Genomic DNA, 17,235 nt, shown 5'->3' with positions numbered 1-17,235 from the left:
GTAACGCACAAGGGACGAGGAGGAGGCGAGGAGGTCGCGCGGCGGCGGCAGAGTTCAAAGAGTGTCGTTACTTTCAAATTATCAAGGGACTTTAGGGAGCGTGAGCGTCTAACCAGCGGTTGATTTAGGCACCACTGGCCTCCTTGAAGCCCTTGGGTTCAGCGGGAGCGGTGGAACAGATAACATGTCCGCAATACGCATTAGTAAGAGGCGATTGGAGGATTGGTGGATGAAAAGTAGGGAAACGACAAAAAACGGAGACGTACAAAAGCACAGTTGGCAATAGGGGATCAGAAAATTTGGGTGCGGGAGTTCATAGTGTTTATTTTTTATTTTTATTGTTTAACTTAGGTAGGACATTAGGCAGTATAATAGCAAGAGCTTGGTGGCGCAACCCACCGCCCCGTTCCAAAGGGGACGCTCATAACATCCATCCATCCCTCCGTGAGCGTGAGCACGCTGGATGAAGTAGCTGGTAAATGGAGGAAATATACAGGGAGGAAAAATCTTTGGTTTAAATACAGGTGCAAGCAAAGATAAAAAGGTGAAAGTGAACGTTGGTTGTCAGAAATACGTAAGAAAAAGAAAGCCGCGCCTAGAATATTTAGGAGCCACATAAAATTATTAGGCAGGAAGTCAACAACAATACAACATATCACAAAAGAAGATGGCAACAAACTGGAAGGGGGAACGGTAATGAATTACATCCGAATCTTTCCAAGGCCATGACGAGGTTGCATTTGAAGAAAAAAAAGAGCATGAAAGAGAACCAGGTGCAAAGGAGCTGGTGCTGACCAATTTAAACTGGAATAATGCCGAAGAGAAAATTTTTAAGCGCACAGCCACAGGTCTAGACGAGGTTCCCGTTAGGCTGAATAATGAACTAGGACCAAGAAGTAGGGAAGCTCCGGTGAAAACAGTGGAACAAACGTTAAAAGATAGACGAGTTCGCTACAAAGTAGAATGAGTTCAATTTATAAAGGTAAGGGGGAGAAAGCACTCGTATAGACCGTTGACCATTAGATCGGTATTATACAAGCTAGCAATGCAGGCAATCAAATTAAACCTGAAAGCATGGGCAGAGTATAATGCCATTTTAGGAGAACACCAGAATGGCTTCAGAATAGGTAGGCGTTTGGGTGATAACTTATTTGTTCTTACTCAGTGTATTGAAGTATCAAGAGTAGAAAGGAGAGAGTTATATGTGGCCATTTTAGACACAACAGCAGCCTATAACAACGTACCCCGTAACATTTTGTGGGATATTATGGAAGGGTAAAGCTTAGGTGACGATTGTCTACAGTTTTTTAGGTATATTTACCTAGAAAACACCATCTGCATTCAATAGGAAAGGATGAGGATCGAGGAGAAAGTTGTTATCAACAAGGTACTGAGGCAGGGGTGCCCTTTATCCCCCCCCTGCTGTTTAGGATGTACGTACATGGTGAGGAGGGAGAGGACGCTAGAAGGATGTAATATCGGGTTTAATCTCTCATACAAACAGGCGGGTGCAGTATAGTAGGGCAGCAGCTTCCAGGTTTATTTTACGTGGATGACAATGTGTTTCAAGCAAACAAGAAAAGTGATTTGAAACGTCTGGCTAATAGCTGTGGACAGGAAGGCGACAATTTAGGATTGAAATTTAGTGTTGGAAAGTCAGGTCTTATGGTATTCAATGAAAGCCGTGAACAGGCAGTGACAATAGGACCAGGAAATACCTCCGGTAAGATAATATATATATATTGGTATATGTATAAATGAGGGCAATAGATATATGGAAACACAGGGAAAAAATGGCAGTGGCTTAGCTCGGTCGGCTATGCCAGGATATACGTAGCGAAAGCTAAGGCGTAGCATGGTTAGCCTTGGTTAATCTTGATTGCAAGTCCAGGTTAGTCTGGTTGTCTAGCTATGTCGCGGCGTTTAGCCAGTCGTTCGGCGTGCTGTTCGCCTGTTTCCTGGGCGATTCGTTTCCTCGTCATCTCGTTTTGATGTTGATTCCAGGCATCCTCTTGGTTATCAGAACTGTCGCCATCCATACTGCCGCTTCAACTGTGGTTGCTGCGCACGCCAGCTCTCCTTTTCAATTCTCCGACAAGCGACATGTTATCAGGCATGCGACGCAGCTCGCGAAGCGGAGGCGAGCGCAACGACGAGTAACGCGGTGTGACGTCATACCAAACGGCCGCGGCGGAAAGGCGCGGCGCTGTGCAGCGGCGGAACGCCTGTGGCTCGGTGCTACTAGTGGCGCACCGAGCCACAGGCGCAGCAGTGAACATTGATTCGCAGTGGAGGAAAAGAACTAGAAAGCTTACCAACAAGTATGCGGCCTGTAGGGTGAGCAACAAAGAACGTCAAGCGGAAAGCCAGAGAGGCTGAAATAATCTCATGGGTGGCGGCAATGGAAAAGAAATCTACCAGGAGTAACTACTCAAGAGGCAAGAACGGAATCAGGAAAGAAGCAATTTATGATAACTTAAAGGGAAGCTCATTACATTTAGAAGCGAGATCAGGATGCCTTAGAACACGCACGTATGAAGCGAGATATAAGAAGGGAGAAGAAGCATGTGCTTGCTGAATTAAAGCAAGGGAAACGATGGAGCATATTTTATTAGAATGTGAAGACATCTGCCCAGCGGTCGATTTAGGCACCCCTGGCCTCCTTCAAGCCCCTGGGTTCAACAAAAACGGCTCATCTTTAAGAGAGGCCAAAGAAAAATACTACTCTCAAGATCTACCTTCACTACTTAAAAACAACCCCCCAAAATTCTGGCAGGCGATTTCACCTAACAGTGGCATCACATTTCACTAAGTGATGGTAATCAAGCTCCAATCAGTGACAAGGACTGCCCAGTCATCTTTAATTCATTTTTTCATCCATATTCACAATAGAAGACCATTCAAATCTGCCTGAAGTCACCGATCTAGATTACCAGTACATGCAATCCATCGATGTAACAGAGGATGGCATCACAGGTCTCATAAACAACCTTAAGTTGACTACTTCTTCTGTTATCAATAATATTAACTCAATATTTTAAAGAATACAGTCACGCTATCTAGCAAATTTTTATGCATTATTTCCCGCCAGTAGTTATCATCAGGCCAGCTTCCCTTAGATTGGAAAACTGCAAAAGCTATGCCAGTACACAAAAGTGGCAGCAAGAATTCCCCAGAAAACCATCGTCCAATATCATTAACAAGTATTTGCTGCAAAATGCTTGAACATTTCATTGCATCTCACATATATCATCATCTGGAATCAAATAATTTTTTCTTTATTAACCAACATGGGGTTTAGGAAAGGCCAGTCATGTGAGACGCAGTTACTAGAATTCACTACAGAAGTGCATTTTAACATAGACCGTAATCATCCAACAGATTGCTTTTTTCTCGACTTCTCCAAAGCCTTCGACCGTGTGGCTAGCCCACTGCCGTTTAATTTCCAAGTTATCCGTTCTCAAATTAGACTACTTAACGCTCTCCTGGATTCGTAACTTCCTAACAAATCGTCAGCAATTTACAGTCGTTAATAATTTTACGTCACCCCTTGCATATGTCCGTTCCGGTGTACCGCAGGGTAGCATACTAGGACCCTTGCTTTTTCTCATTTGCATCAATGATCTGCCCAATAACATCTCATCCTGCATGCGTGTTTTCGCCGATGATTGCATATTATATCGACCAATTCGCCGCCTTGATGACCATCGCATTCTTCAAGAGGACCTTCATCTCGTTACCAAGTGGTGTGAAGACTGGCAAATGAAACTTAACTCATATAAATGCGAACTAATGACATTCACGCGAAAAACATCAATTCATAGCTTTTCCTATTGTATAAACACAAATATAGTATCTCAGGCATCAGCATATAAATATCTAGGTGTAAATCTTACACCGAGCCTTTCCTGGGCCTTTCACATTGTAACCGTATGCGCAAACGCTTCAAAATCTCTTGGGTATCTTCGTCGCAACTTGCCTAATTGCCCGTCTAATATCCATAAATTAGCATTCGTATCATTTGTACACCCCCAGCTTGAGTTCGCGTCCCCTATATGGCCTCCCTACCATGAATACTTAATCCGCATTTTAGAAGCCATCCAAAACCGAGCTAGTCGATTTATTTTCCGAAATTACAGCTACCAGTCAAGCATTACTCAAATAAAACTCGACCTTTCCCTTCAATCACTGAGTAGCCGACGTCTCCATAGATATGTTCACAATATGAAGCCATCAAACTTGCCACTGGAGCGCGCGTTTTGCACATCACGACGACTTTATAATGCCTCACGACTTTATAATGCCTAAAGCCTTACTGGCATTTATGGCAACACAAACGCATTTAACTTCTCGGCTCTACCACGAGCGATTCGGTTATGGAATTTGCTTCCTATCAGCACTGTCGCTCAAATGAGCAATGATAAATTCAGACAACTACTGAACCAACAGCCTTCATCATAACAAATATACTGATCTGTACATAAGTACTATTTTAACAAAAAAATGACGTCCTAAATGAAAAATTTGCAACCAACAGCAACTACATTTAAAGATGTTTTAAAGCAACAAACATCATCAAATTTGGTGCTGCGGTTACCGAAAAATACTATTACTCAACTTCCGTGTATTTAGATAGGAAGGCCGACCTAAAGCTTTCTCGAGGTCGACGAGAGACTCCTTCGTGGACGGCTTTTGATTTTCACCTATTTGTTTCGTTAAGGTACCCCCTATTATCTCCCTAGCAATTTTTCTCTCCGCACTGATCGGCTACCACAGCAGCTGGAAATCGAGACAAGATGTTATGAATTAGGACAAACACATGAACAAGTTGTTTTTTTTTACCTTGAGAGAAAAGGTATGACACAATAATTGTGCAAACTGTTTCTTTGTTGTCGTCCACTAGCATATGGCCAAAGCTGCACAAACTTTCACGTCACATTTTCTGGTCACGGCGCCATGTACACCATTTAGTTGTCAAAGCACTGCCTTGTCACAATTATTCCTGTGCGCGAGAGATTACCGCTATTTCAGATTATTGTACATGTAAGATAATTGTGCACTAATACATGCAGGAGTGAAAAGATTTTGCGCCAAAAAACAACACACACAAGAAAGACGACGACATCACGGGCGCCACGAGCGCCCCTGGTGTCGTCGTCTTTCTTGTGTGAGTTCTTTTTTGGCACAAAATATTTTCAGTATGCAAGATAACCAACTAGCCCAGGAGTTAACTCTTCTAAAATACATGCAGGATTTGTCTTTTCTCCATATTATCTACGACGTTGGCGGTCTGTACTTATGATATAGCCGCAATGCAGACTAGCGGGTATAAAAAGCCAAAGAGGCTTTTCACGTACTCAAAGGCATCGCGCACAACTGTCGAGGACATCATTAAGCAATGTTGGCAGTTCGACGAAGGGGACAGTCGGGGCACAAAGAGACCATTTGTTCGCATCCTCATTGCGCGAAAATCGGTATCGTCCTCCGAAAAATGACACCGTAAAGTGCATTGTAATTAATGTGACGAAGTCCGCGCACCACATTTCAAACCCATGTCTCACCTTGGAAGGACTCACCCTGTAAGACTGGCGACTCAGCCTCTCGCTTATATCTGCAGTCATCCGTTAGTTACCGTGCGTTGGCGTCGGCCATAGGACCTACTGGACCTCTCTTCAATTCTTGCCAACATTCTCGCATTTTTTTCGTACCATCAAGTTCCACCTGAACTCTTTCAACAAAAAACTTACTTTTGCCGAAATTTAGCCCCTGAAAACATATGTTATGGCTTTCTATCTTTAAGTTATCTTTATATTTAAGTAAGTGCTGTTAGTGTTGTTAGTAGTGCAAAGTTAGTTGTTGCTGAATGCTGGTGTTGCCCAAGGATCAGTTTTATCGCAATTATTGTTTAACATCTTCGTTAAGGACTTTTCTTTGGGTATGTTCAAATCTCCGATGTCCCAATATGCTGACGACATAGTGTTACTGCCAAAATATCTTGTTTATAAAATGCCCACTCAAATGTTGCAAAGTCATGCAAATGTTGCAAATGTGCGTGCTCTGGTTTACTAATAAAATTGTTGCCAATACCCAGAAGACACTTGTTTGTTTCCGCTCTCCGCTTAAGACTATTGTAATTAACATGTCTCTCTACTTACATAAGTCGAACTTTGTTTTTTGTAAATGTGCGCGGATTCCATGCTTTTGTTGTGCTAGATGGCTTCAAATATCTTTCGATAGTAAGTTATCGTGGAAATATCAGTTGTAACTTATTTGTTCAAGTGTGAGGTCAGTCGCTTGGCTGTTGCTCAATGTTAAAATTTGGCACTCCTGTGTGAAAAAAATGACTGTGCATGCTTTGGGTTACATTGTGTTGAAATACACCATTACACTCTTCGGATTCTGTTCAGGTGTTGGAGATGAAGAGCAGACAGCATTATAGAAAATATTCTTAAAAGTATTGTCTATAATTCACCAATAGTAACAACTGCAAATATCTTCCTTTAGCTTGGTCTGCCAAATTTTCAAGCATTGCTTATCGAAGCAGTGGTCATCAAACATAATTGGAATCGCGCATTCAAATAAAAAATGCCGCCACGAGAGAACTTCGAGAACACGTCCGTGATGTAGCTCCTCCTTCGGTCAAAAGGTATTGTGCGGCCACACGCTGTGCATATGCGCAAGACATATTTAACAAGTTACCGGATGAAATCTATAAGGCGACTTCGAAAAGCACTCTAGTGAATTATTGAAGAAGCTGTCATGCAATTAGATAACTTTGAGAAAAATTTCGCATCGTAATATTTAATTCTTCAATTTCTTTTGCTGTAAGCAGAAATGTCCAATGTTATCTTGTTCTGCTTTCTTATTTCTTCTAATTTCTTTCTTGCTTTCTTCTACTTGTATCATCGATTTATGTACTTCTGACACCCTGTGTATTATGTTCATTGGCCTGGTCCTATAAACCAAATGAGGCTTAGACGACCGGGCCTTTTCGAGTTGTTTTGCGTTTTTCGGTGGCAATAAACAGTATTATTATTATTATTATTATTATTATTATTATTATTATTATTATTATTATTATTATTATACACGCAAGACACAGATGAGGTGTAAAAAATGCAAATGAACATGCGCTTTAGTTTGACCCTTGATTTTTGATTTTCGCGCCATGTTACTGAGAAAATACTATCAATAAATTTCAAAGATGTTAAAAGTAGAATTATAGGTTTTTAGCCGCAAGGCTTCTGCGTCGGAAGAACTACCTTGTATGTTTTTGTAATTTATTAAAGCGCTTAGTATATTCCGCGAAGCTCTATGCGCATCCAGTGCCACGTGTACGGTCTCACGAAATGGGCTGTCGTCCCGATGGATCACTCTTCATACTTACCTGGTGTCGAGCTTCTGATGATCATTCAGGTCGGGGCTCCGTGCCGAGGCCAGCCATTGCACTACGGTTGGCTGAAGCACGCCACTACCCCAAACCGGGGCAGATGGGGCATGTAATTTTTGGTAGTGGGGCTCGGCGTGCGCGCCAGCCCCGCCATGGTAAAATCTAAAGTAAGAACTTGTTCATCCTGAAGTGACCAGCGAAGCTGTGTTTAGGAGCCACCCACTGCCGTAGGAGCCTCGGAAAACGATGAGTCACCGGGAGATGCATGCCCATTTATTGTTGCAAAACGCGGCACGACACCTTTTACTAACGAATTTCGGCAGGTAGAACGTGGAGATAGGCACCTCACCACACTCCGAGGGCTCCCACTGCTACATCCTAGCCAAGGTGATCATGCGTTAGGCGACATCTCGCAGTGTAGTGAGGTCACTAGAAAACCACAAGCGGTCACATACAACACAGCCCCCACAAAATTGGTTCCTCACAAACTCCCTTGTGAGGAACTCCCTCACAAACTTGGAACCCCCCCCTAAGGTTCCGTCGTCTCCCCCCTTCTCTGCAACCTCACTCTTTTGCCCATGGCACGCGCTCTCGCTACCATTCCTAACCTGTCCCATGCTTTCTACGACGATGATATCACCCTCTCGGTGACCACCGGAAATATTGCAGAGATCGAGGCCATCCTCCAGGTGGGCGCGGACGTGGTTGCCGGTCATGCTCGCGCAGTCGGGCTGGCTCACTCCCAGTCAAAGTCGGAGCTTATTTATTTATTTATTAGATACTGCCAACTGCCTCTTGGCAGTCCAGGAAGGAGTGAGTGAGTACAAAGTCGGCACTGCAAGTCAAAATCACAAGAACATGGGTTACAAGGAACCATGAAGAAAAAAGAATGCTTAAAGATACAGACTATTGCGTCGGGAAAGGCAGCATGTACAAAATTACAAAAACAGGAAAATGGTGACTCTAAAACGAACACGCTTCATTGCAAAGATTGCGCGGCAGGCACAAATGATTCAACCGAGGACATACAAGCGACTTCTTGCGGTAGAGCATTCCACTCTGCTATAGTTCGAGGGAAAAACGAGAAGCGATAAGCGGTAGTTTTAGACTGTGGCATCACAATCGTTTTGCTGCGTTTGCGTCTGGTTTCTCTTGTTTTATTAAAATTGATGTAGATGTCGGGATCCATTCTTGTTTGTTTATTAACGATATTAAACAAAGTTTGTAGCCGATGCAGTCTACGCCGAAATTCTAGCGATGGGAGGCCAGACCGTGTTCTGAGATCAGTGATCGAGACTCGTCTACTATAAATATTATAAATAAATCTAAGGGCTTTCTTTTGCACGCTTTCAATGTTGTTGACACCGGTCTTTGTGTGGGGATCCCACACAGCATCGGCATATTCAAGCAGTAGTCTAATGAGTGTCGTGTAGGCAGCGAGTTTAGTCCTACTAGTGCAATATTGGAGCCGCTTTTTAATTAGCCATAGCTTCCTTAGCGACGCCGAAACGACGTATTGGACATGAGCGTTCCAGGTTAACTTCGAGTCAATGACTACACCTAGATACTTATATTTGTCAACCGTCTGAATTGTTATATTATTTATTTTATATGTATAAATTGATGGTGCTTTCTTTCTGGTAATCATCATTTGAGTAGATTTTGAGGCATTTAAGTTCATACGCCAGGACTGACACCAATTATCGATTGAGTAAGGTAATCCTGTATAGCAGTCTGATCATGGGGTGATTGAATGTTGTGGTACACAATACAATCATCAGCGAAGAACCGACATCGCACCGGGGAATCAAAGGACAAGTCATTCAGGTAAATCAAAAAGAGAAGAGGTCCAAGTACTCAACCTTGCGGTACACCGGAAAGTACGGGAGCAGGTGAAGGAAATGAGTTTCCTACACGGACATATTGTGTTTGATTAGTTAAATAAGAGTCAAGCCAGCGAAGAATTTGTAAATTTTTCAGCGCACATTATAGCTTGAGCTTTAGTCTTTGGTGACAAACACGGTCAAATGCTTTCTGAAAATCAAGGAAAAGCACATTTATTTGCCCGCCGCAGTCCAGCGCTGCCATAACTTCATTGGTGATATGTAGCAGCTGATTAACTGCAGATAGGCCACGCCGAAATCCAAGCTGTTTTTCCGAAAAGAAACTATTGTTTTCCAGAAAGCTGCTCAAGTACTTAAAAACGAAGTGCTCCATCACCTTACTGAAGGTGTAGAGAACCGAGACGGGTCTGCAATTAGTAATATTGAGTTTATCTCCGGACTTATGAATGGGAATTATCTTTGCTCCTTTCCAATCGTTAGGAAGGACACCTTGCTTTAGACTTTCGTTAAATAGTATCAACAGATACTTTGCGCACCACGCCACATATCTAAAAAAAATTATTTGGTATGTCATCAGGACCAGCAGATTTCTTTATATCTATGTTTAATAGGGACAAAAGAATGCCTTTTTCGGAAACAAAAAAGGTCCTGAAGTTCGCAGCCAGAACCTGAAAATTCTAGACTATCGTCTTCAGTACCGGTGAGAAATACCGAAGCAAAGTACTCGTTGAATGCTTCCGCAATATTCTGGTTATCGCTGGTCTCTGTATCATTCAATCTAATTTTGGTGACCGTGTTCTTTTTCTCGGTTATGTGCATCCAAAACATTCTTGGGGCTTTAGATAAAAATAGTGTAGTTTAACATTGAAAAAATGGTACTTTGAGTCTTTTATTTTTTTCCCAAGTTCGGTACGCATTGACGGTAGCACAGAACGATCGACACAACTATTGGTGCGTGACAGGCGTTTTAAGCGGTGCTTTAGCGGCAGTATGTCACAGTATGTCTCCTCTCGGCTCGAGGCGCGGTCCCCACCTCGTCCCCCACACTCGTCAATATTGACGTCTCCTTCTATCTCCTTCTTCGCGTTCTGCTTTTCTCCTTTTCCAATCCAACGGCAAACACGCTGCCGTCCTTTCCCGCCTAACTACCACCGTCCACCAGACCTTCCGACTTATTCGGCGTGTCGCTAACTGGCGCCACGGCATGCGCGAGCACAACCTCCGTCGTCTTGTCCAGGCCTTCGTTCTCAGCCACTTTGTCTACTCCTCCCCTATCGTTTTCTCTCTCGCGCCGAGGAAGACAAGGTGAACTGTCTCATGCGCCAAGCCTACAAGTCGGCCCTTGCGCTCCCGATCTACACCCCACTTCTCGTCTGCGAGCGATGGGCGTCCACAATGCTCTTTCAGAGCTTGTGGAGGCCCATCGTAGGGCACAACTCGACCGCCTTTCTCGCACCCCGCTCTGGTAGAGTCCTCTCTTCCCTCCGCTTGACCTATGTGTCCTCTGCCTGTGTAACACACCCCTTACCCTCCTCTGTATCTTCCATGCTCACTGGCGACCCTCTTCCCAAGAACATGCACCCTGAGCATCACGCCGCCCGCCGCTCTGCCCACGCCCCCACCTTCTGGCGACAGTACGGCACACAGTCAAACACTATGTATGTCGATGCGGCGCCATACAATTCCCACCACACCTACACCCTTGCCACCACTTTCCATACGCTTTCTCCTCTCGCTGTTGCCACTATACCTGCCCCCACCTCCACTGCTGCAGATAAAGCAGCTATTGCGCTCGCCAATGCCACTACCCCGGCGCGTTTCATATTCAGCGACTCCAAAGCTGCAGTTCACAACTGTGCGAAGGGTCGCATCTCCTCCTTTGCGCCCAGAATCCTTGAGCACTCCCCTCCCCCTTGTCGTCTTATCCAACTCCTCTGGTTTCCGGCTCACGCAGGGCACACTGGCAACGAGCCGGCAGATTCCATCGCTCGCGAGATGACAGACCGAGCTGATGCCCTCCACTCTGGGTGGCCACGTGCCACTCCCTCATCACCTTCCATGACGTCACCCTTCATTATCGAAACTCTCGCCTATTCCTCCCTCTCTCTCACTAATCCCTGTCTAAGCTCCAACAGAGCACGGGGCACCATTTACAGGCTCACACTTTCCTCTCTCCTTCCCGACTTGCCTTTATTCACCCCGGTGCCTTCTCACCCGAATGCCCGCTCGGCAAACACCCACGAGCAGACTATGCTCATATCCTCTATTCATGCCCGAAGCACTCTCCCCCTTCCTCTTGGCATGTATGTAGTCCGCAGCTATGGGAGGCTGCTTTGGCCAGCTCGGAGCCGGATGTCCAGCTACGGCTAACGATCTGGGCAGCGGAAGTCGCCGCCAGGCATGATCTGGTGGCCACGACCTGCAGCCTGAAGGCCACCCACCGAACGGCAGCATCTTAATTTTCCTTTCATTTTTGTAGCCTTCACTAAATAAAGTTTGTACCACCACCACCACCACCACCACCACATTCAGCGTTTTCCCGGCGCCTTCTGACGTTTCGTCACGCGGCGTCGCTCGGCGTAAAGTGTCTCAAGGCGCAGAAAGTTACAGTTGGGACGACGCTCACATCATCAATGAACAGGCTGCAGCTTGACAGAAATGATGTGCAATGACATATGCGGGTACTAACAAGGTAAAACGTAATGTAGAAAACGTTACTCTTCGTTTCATTTCTCTTCAGAATGTTCTTTCCATAAAACAACGTATTCGTCACGGTTGACCAGTGACTATGGCGTTATGCTGCTAAACACAAACTCACGGCCTCCCTCCACGGTGACAGCTTCCGCCTTCTGATGTGAGCGTAATTCAGAACTCCTGCGCAACGCACTTTGGGTACGCGTTAAAAAAAACTCGAGATGGTGAAAATTATTCCCTGCCTCTCCACTAGGGCTTCCCTAATAACCCACTGTGCTGTTTCAGAGCGCTAATTCTTGCTTTCCTATTTTAACAGCAAGCGCAACAACGCTACAACACGCATTCCTTAGGAAGGCTATCACAGCAGTGCTTGCAGAGGCCAAAGCGTCACATAGACAGCCTCTCTATCAGAATTACCGCACGTTCCCCGCGCCAGTGAATATTGCGCACTAGCGTTAAGCGACGGCTGAATTCATGAATACGTGTAGCACAGCACGTACTGCACACATACCTGCAATAATGCGGCAGACTGTACTGCATTACTTCACAAAGTAGTGTGCAAATACGATTTATACTAGACAGTGCAGCAAGTCTACTTACACATGAATGCCAGGCAAGAGCAGTTTATGGTAAAGACAGCTGGCGCCGTGCTTCATTGGCCACAGAGAACGAGCGCTTACTGCGTTCATGTTACGGCAACTGTTTCGCGTCATCATTACGCTCACGAACGAAACATTTTACGTGTTCGTCACAAATAAGCAGCCGCCTTCAGGATTCATTTGCTGGCCTGCATGCGGGAACAAGTTTTCAGGAACACCGGAACAATGACGCTTTAATGAGATTATGATCATTCAAGCAAGGCGTAACTGACCGTATGAATATTTTTTGCACGCCTATTCGGGATGTTGGCTACGCGACTCACAATACTTGAAACTGTACACTCATGAACGCCGATAGCATTGCCTGCTGTAATCAAGAAGTTTTAAGTTGCAAAACGCTGCAGGTCTGCGACGACTTGAAGCAGTGGCGGCACGGCCATGCTTCGACGCGTCCGGTGCTCCAAGTCCTGGCGCACCTTTTCGGTGATACGCCTGATGCTGTCGCGTCCGAAGTGGTAACGCCTACGCAGCTGGTGCTCACTCATAACGTCCAAAGGGCTTGTTCGATCGCGGAAACGCGCCGTGTCGCAAAAGCATCCATTCGGTGTACAATTGATAGAGCCGAGAATCGCGCACTCCAGCTTGACCAGCCACGATGAAATGGCTGGTTTGGTTCTAATTGTTCCTAGATTTCCCTCAAGTTCTGGAACATTTTTCTCTGCTCTTCCCCTGCAGAAGTGCAGACTAGGAGTTGTATAGGGAACATTTAAGAAGGAGTTCTTAAATTCTTGAATATATCTGTTAATAAATGTTCGTACAAGCCGCCAGAGGTCTGGTATATTTGTGAATATATATACGGAATTGATATGCGCGCCAAATATAAGTACCATCAAACGAGCTTATATAAGGTTTGTACGCTCTCTGATAAAGTTGTGCAAGTACGCATATTTGTGTTCTGAATAACATAAAGATAAAAATTATCCTTCCTAATACCCCAACAAATAATGTCGTCTCACAGGTATTTCTAAAGCAGGTAGACCTTTTAATTTTAATCCAGTATTAAACGATTTGTTCAATTTCTTTAAATAATAGAGCCGGTATGTACAACTGGGTGTGCGCGCCCTCTTGGCCAGTCCTCTGGGATGTTTATGTGCCACTGCGACCCAAGCGCAGGATCCTTAATTAAATGTGGCTATATATGCGTGGCCCATCCCTGTGCATGCACCTGTAATCGCCATTCTTCCTTCGAGAAGCGTCAAACATCGTCTTCGTCCTCGAGGCATTGCTGCGCAGACATCTTACTGCGCTCATTCGCGTGATTTGTTCTTGTTCTCGTTCCCAAGTGAAATGTCGCAACCCATTCCTGGGGATCGGCCATGAATCGGGCGGTGAAGGAAATGTTTGCATTTTCTTTTCTGAATGAAGTAGGGTGAAATGAAATAAGTATGTTGTAATCGGGATTTAAAGTGTCTACTATTACAGGTATGAATAATTAATTATCTAGATATTTTTGTAATTTTTGTGAACATTAAAATAATTCGGAAGAATTCTAACATGTAATTTATTTTGTCTCACGCAGAAAGATGCAGAGCGCTTCACAAATGTTCCTGTAGCTCTAACCGAGTAAGGTAGCCCCAAAGGAAAGAGTTATAGGAAGAGTCAAATTCAAGCCAAGTTTTGGAAGGGTTCTTCTAAAAATTTTTTCCGTTGAATAATGAAACGGCGACATGCCAAAAGGAAGTGTTACAGGGATTCAATCTCATTGCATAAAGGGCACAAGGGTGATATAGCCAGACGTGGCCTGTGGAGGTAAAAGTTCAGTGGGGGGACTCGGCACTGTAGTCTTGTAATCGTTACTTAAATTTTCCTAGAGGAGCACCATTTCTTATTCCAAGGAAAAACCAAGATGCGGTAAATCAGATGTTGCCAACAATGATTGCGCGAATTTATTTGCAGTATCATATTTTCTGAATCGCGCCGCAGTGATGAAAGCTGACGAAGGGAAGAGAGAGAGAGAGAGAAAAAACAAGGGTAGGAAAGGCAGGGAGGTCAACCAGAACAGCATCCGGTTTGCTACCCTACACTGGGGGCGGGGGAAATGGGAATAGAAAGACGAAGAAAGGGAGAGAGTAAGTACTGAATACGTGTGGGAGGGACACCATACACAAGGACACTATAAACGGTCTGTTAAGCCCGTGCACTTCAAGTACCGCACTAGTGCACGAATCGCTTTTCGAGCCAGTGACGGGTGTGGCCACGGTCCGAGTATCTTTGACTCGGTGAACGGTCTCGAGTCCAGTCTGCGTAAAGTTGCCCGCAGAGAGAGGCGTTGGACATCGTAGCGAAGGCAGGTACACAACAGGTGCTCGATGGTCTCCTCGCACCCACAGGAGTCGCACATCGGGCTCTCGGCCTACCATACGGTAGGAGTATGCGTTCGTGAACGCCACTCCCAGCCACGAGCGACACAACAAGGTTGTTTCGCCGCGGGAAAGGCTAGATGGCAGTTGTAGCCGTAGCGTGGGGTCCAGTTTACGTAATCTGCAATTGAAGCCGCTTGAAATCCAGAGATCTTGGGACTTCTTGCGCGCAAGTAGGCGAAGTTCTCTGGCAGCGTCCGACCTCGGCAAAGGTGTTGGACGCGTCTTGGTATCTTCGTGGGTACACCGGGCAGCCTTTTCAGCTATAAGTTGTTGCCGACGATGCCACAGTGAGCAGGAATCCACTGAAATATAATGTGGTGTCCTCTTTCCAGAGCATGGTGGTGCAGTTCCCTGATTTCAGATGTGATTTGCTCGTAAGCTCTGTGACGTAATGCGGACTTGATGCTGTGAAGGGCTGCCTTAGAGTCACAGAATACGACCCATTTTTATGTTGGCTGTTCGGTGATGTACATCATAGTGGCATGGAGAGCTGTAAGTTCTGCCGATGTAGATGTAGTCGTGTGCGACAATTTGAATTTAACTGTAACGTTCTTGGCTGGAACGACGAATGCGGCAGTTGAGCTGGTAGGTGAGGTCGAACTGTCGGCATATATATGTATGCGGTCATGATACGTCTGGTGCAGTAAAAGGAGCGTAAGTTGCTTCAGAGCCGGCGATGGATGATTGCACTTTTTTGTAATTCCAGGAATAGCAAAATTCACTTGAGGCTGTCGCAGGCGCCACAGGGAAGAGGAAGGCTTCGCCGCCGGTGTAAAAGATGCCGGTATGTACTCTTGATGAGCGCTAATCACTCGTGAAAAGGTCGCTTGAGGTGTCTCGGCTGGTAGGGAAGCCAAATGATGGTCGGGGATTGTTGACAGATGGCGAATGTGCGCTCTGATAGAGTCGACAGCTACATGTGTCTGGATTGTATGGTCTCCTGCGATGGCGATTGTTGCTGCTGTTGAGGTGCACCGAGGCAGCCCTAAACACGTGCGTAGGGCTTGACCTTGTATGCTCTCCAAGGCGCGAAATTTCGTCTTGCATGCATTTGACAACACTGGTAGGCTGTAACGTAGGAGTCCGAGAAACAAAACCCTGTATAGCTGCAACATATTATGGACTGGTGTACCCCAGTTTTTTCCGCATAGAAACTTGAAGACCTGAGCAATGGCGACTAGCTTCTTCTTCAGATAGACGCAGTGAGGGCTCCACGAGAGGTTGCGGTCAATGATGACGCCCAGAAAGCGATGCGTCCTAACATAGAATACAGCTTGACCATTGATGGTAACAGGATACGATGACATTTGTTTCCGCGTAAAACCAAGTAATGCACCCTTTTCAGTAGACACACTGAGGCCTTGTTCTCGAAGATAAGAAGCCCTCATGGTTGCCGCCCGCTGAAGCCTGGCTCTTAGCTGAGGGCAAGTCACCGCAGAGGCCCAAATGCAAATGTCGTCGGCGTATATTGAGACATGTACTGTCTGCGGTAGGTAATCCGCTAGTCCTACCAAGACGAAGTTGAACAAAATAGGGCTCAACACTCCACCCTGCGGCACACCACGGCAGATGTAATGGTCTGAAGTTGGGCCGTCTTCGGTCTGTAAGAAAAAACGCCACTCAGTCAAATAGTCCCAAATCCATTGATACATCCGGCCACCAACTCCAACAGCCTCAAGTGAGTTTAGTATGGCCTCATGGGCGACGTTGTCGTATGCTCCTTTTATATCCAGAAAAAGTGCCGCAGATAGGCGCTTGAGGCTTTTTTTGATTTTGGACCCATGTGACGATGTCAGTGACGTAGTCGATGGACGTGCGACCTCGACGAAAGCCTGTCATGGCATGCGGATAGATGTTGAATCGTTCTAGGTACCATACCAATCGAGCGAGAATCATTCTTTCCATCACTTTGCCGACGCAGCTCGAAAGCGCAATCGGACGATATGATGAGATCTCAAGCGGAGACTTTCCAGGTTTCAGAATGGGGATCAAGCGGCTCGATTTCCATTTTTTAGGAATGACGCCGCTCTGCCAAGACTCATTGTAGTAGTTGAGCAGCTCATCACGTGCGTCATGTCCAAGGTGGCATAGGGCAGCATACGTGATGCCATCAGGTCCTGGTGACGAAGAACGCCTGCAGGTCGCCAACGCAGTATTGAGCTCTTCGAGTGAAAATAACACGTTCATTTCTGGTACACGCGCCTCAGGGATGTCATTCATTGCTGCGTCAGTAATGATGCCCACAGACCCAGCAACCCGTGCACAGAACTCTTCAGCCACTTGGA

At 45.6% G+C, this 17,235-nt stretch overlaps 1 non-coding gene across 1 annotated transcript; it reads left to right on the top strand.

Moving 5' to 3' along the window:
• Window positions 1-7,379: 7,379 nt before the first annotated feature.
• On the top strand, window positions 7,380-7,541 carry LOC142586506 (U1 spliceosomal RNA). Its single transcript, XR_012829249.1, has one exon. It is a non-coding gene; the product is annotated as a U1 spliceosomal RNA (small nuclear RNA).
• The last annotated feature ends 9,694 nt before the right edge of the window (window positions 7,542-17,235 follow it).

This window comes from Dermacentor variabilis, chromosome 6 (assembly GCF_050947875.1).
Source record: "Dermacentor variabilis isolate Ectoservices chromosome 6, ASM5094787v1, whole genome shotgun sequence".
In the NCBI taxonomy this organism is placed as follows: Eukaryota; Metazoa; Arthropoda; class Arachnida; order Ixodida; family Ixodidae; genus Dermacentor; species Dermacentor variabilis.
The sequence above is the reverse complement of the archived record's forward strand: the minus strand, read 5'-3'. Positions and strand labels throughout refer to the sequence as shown.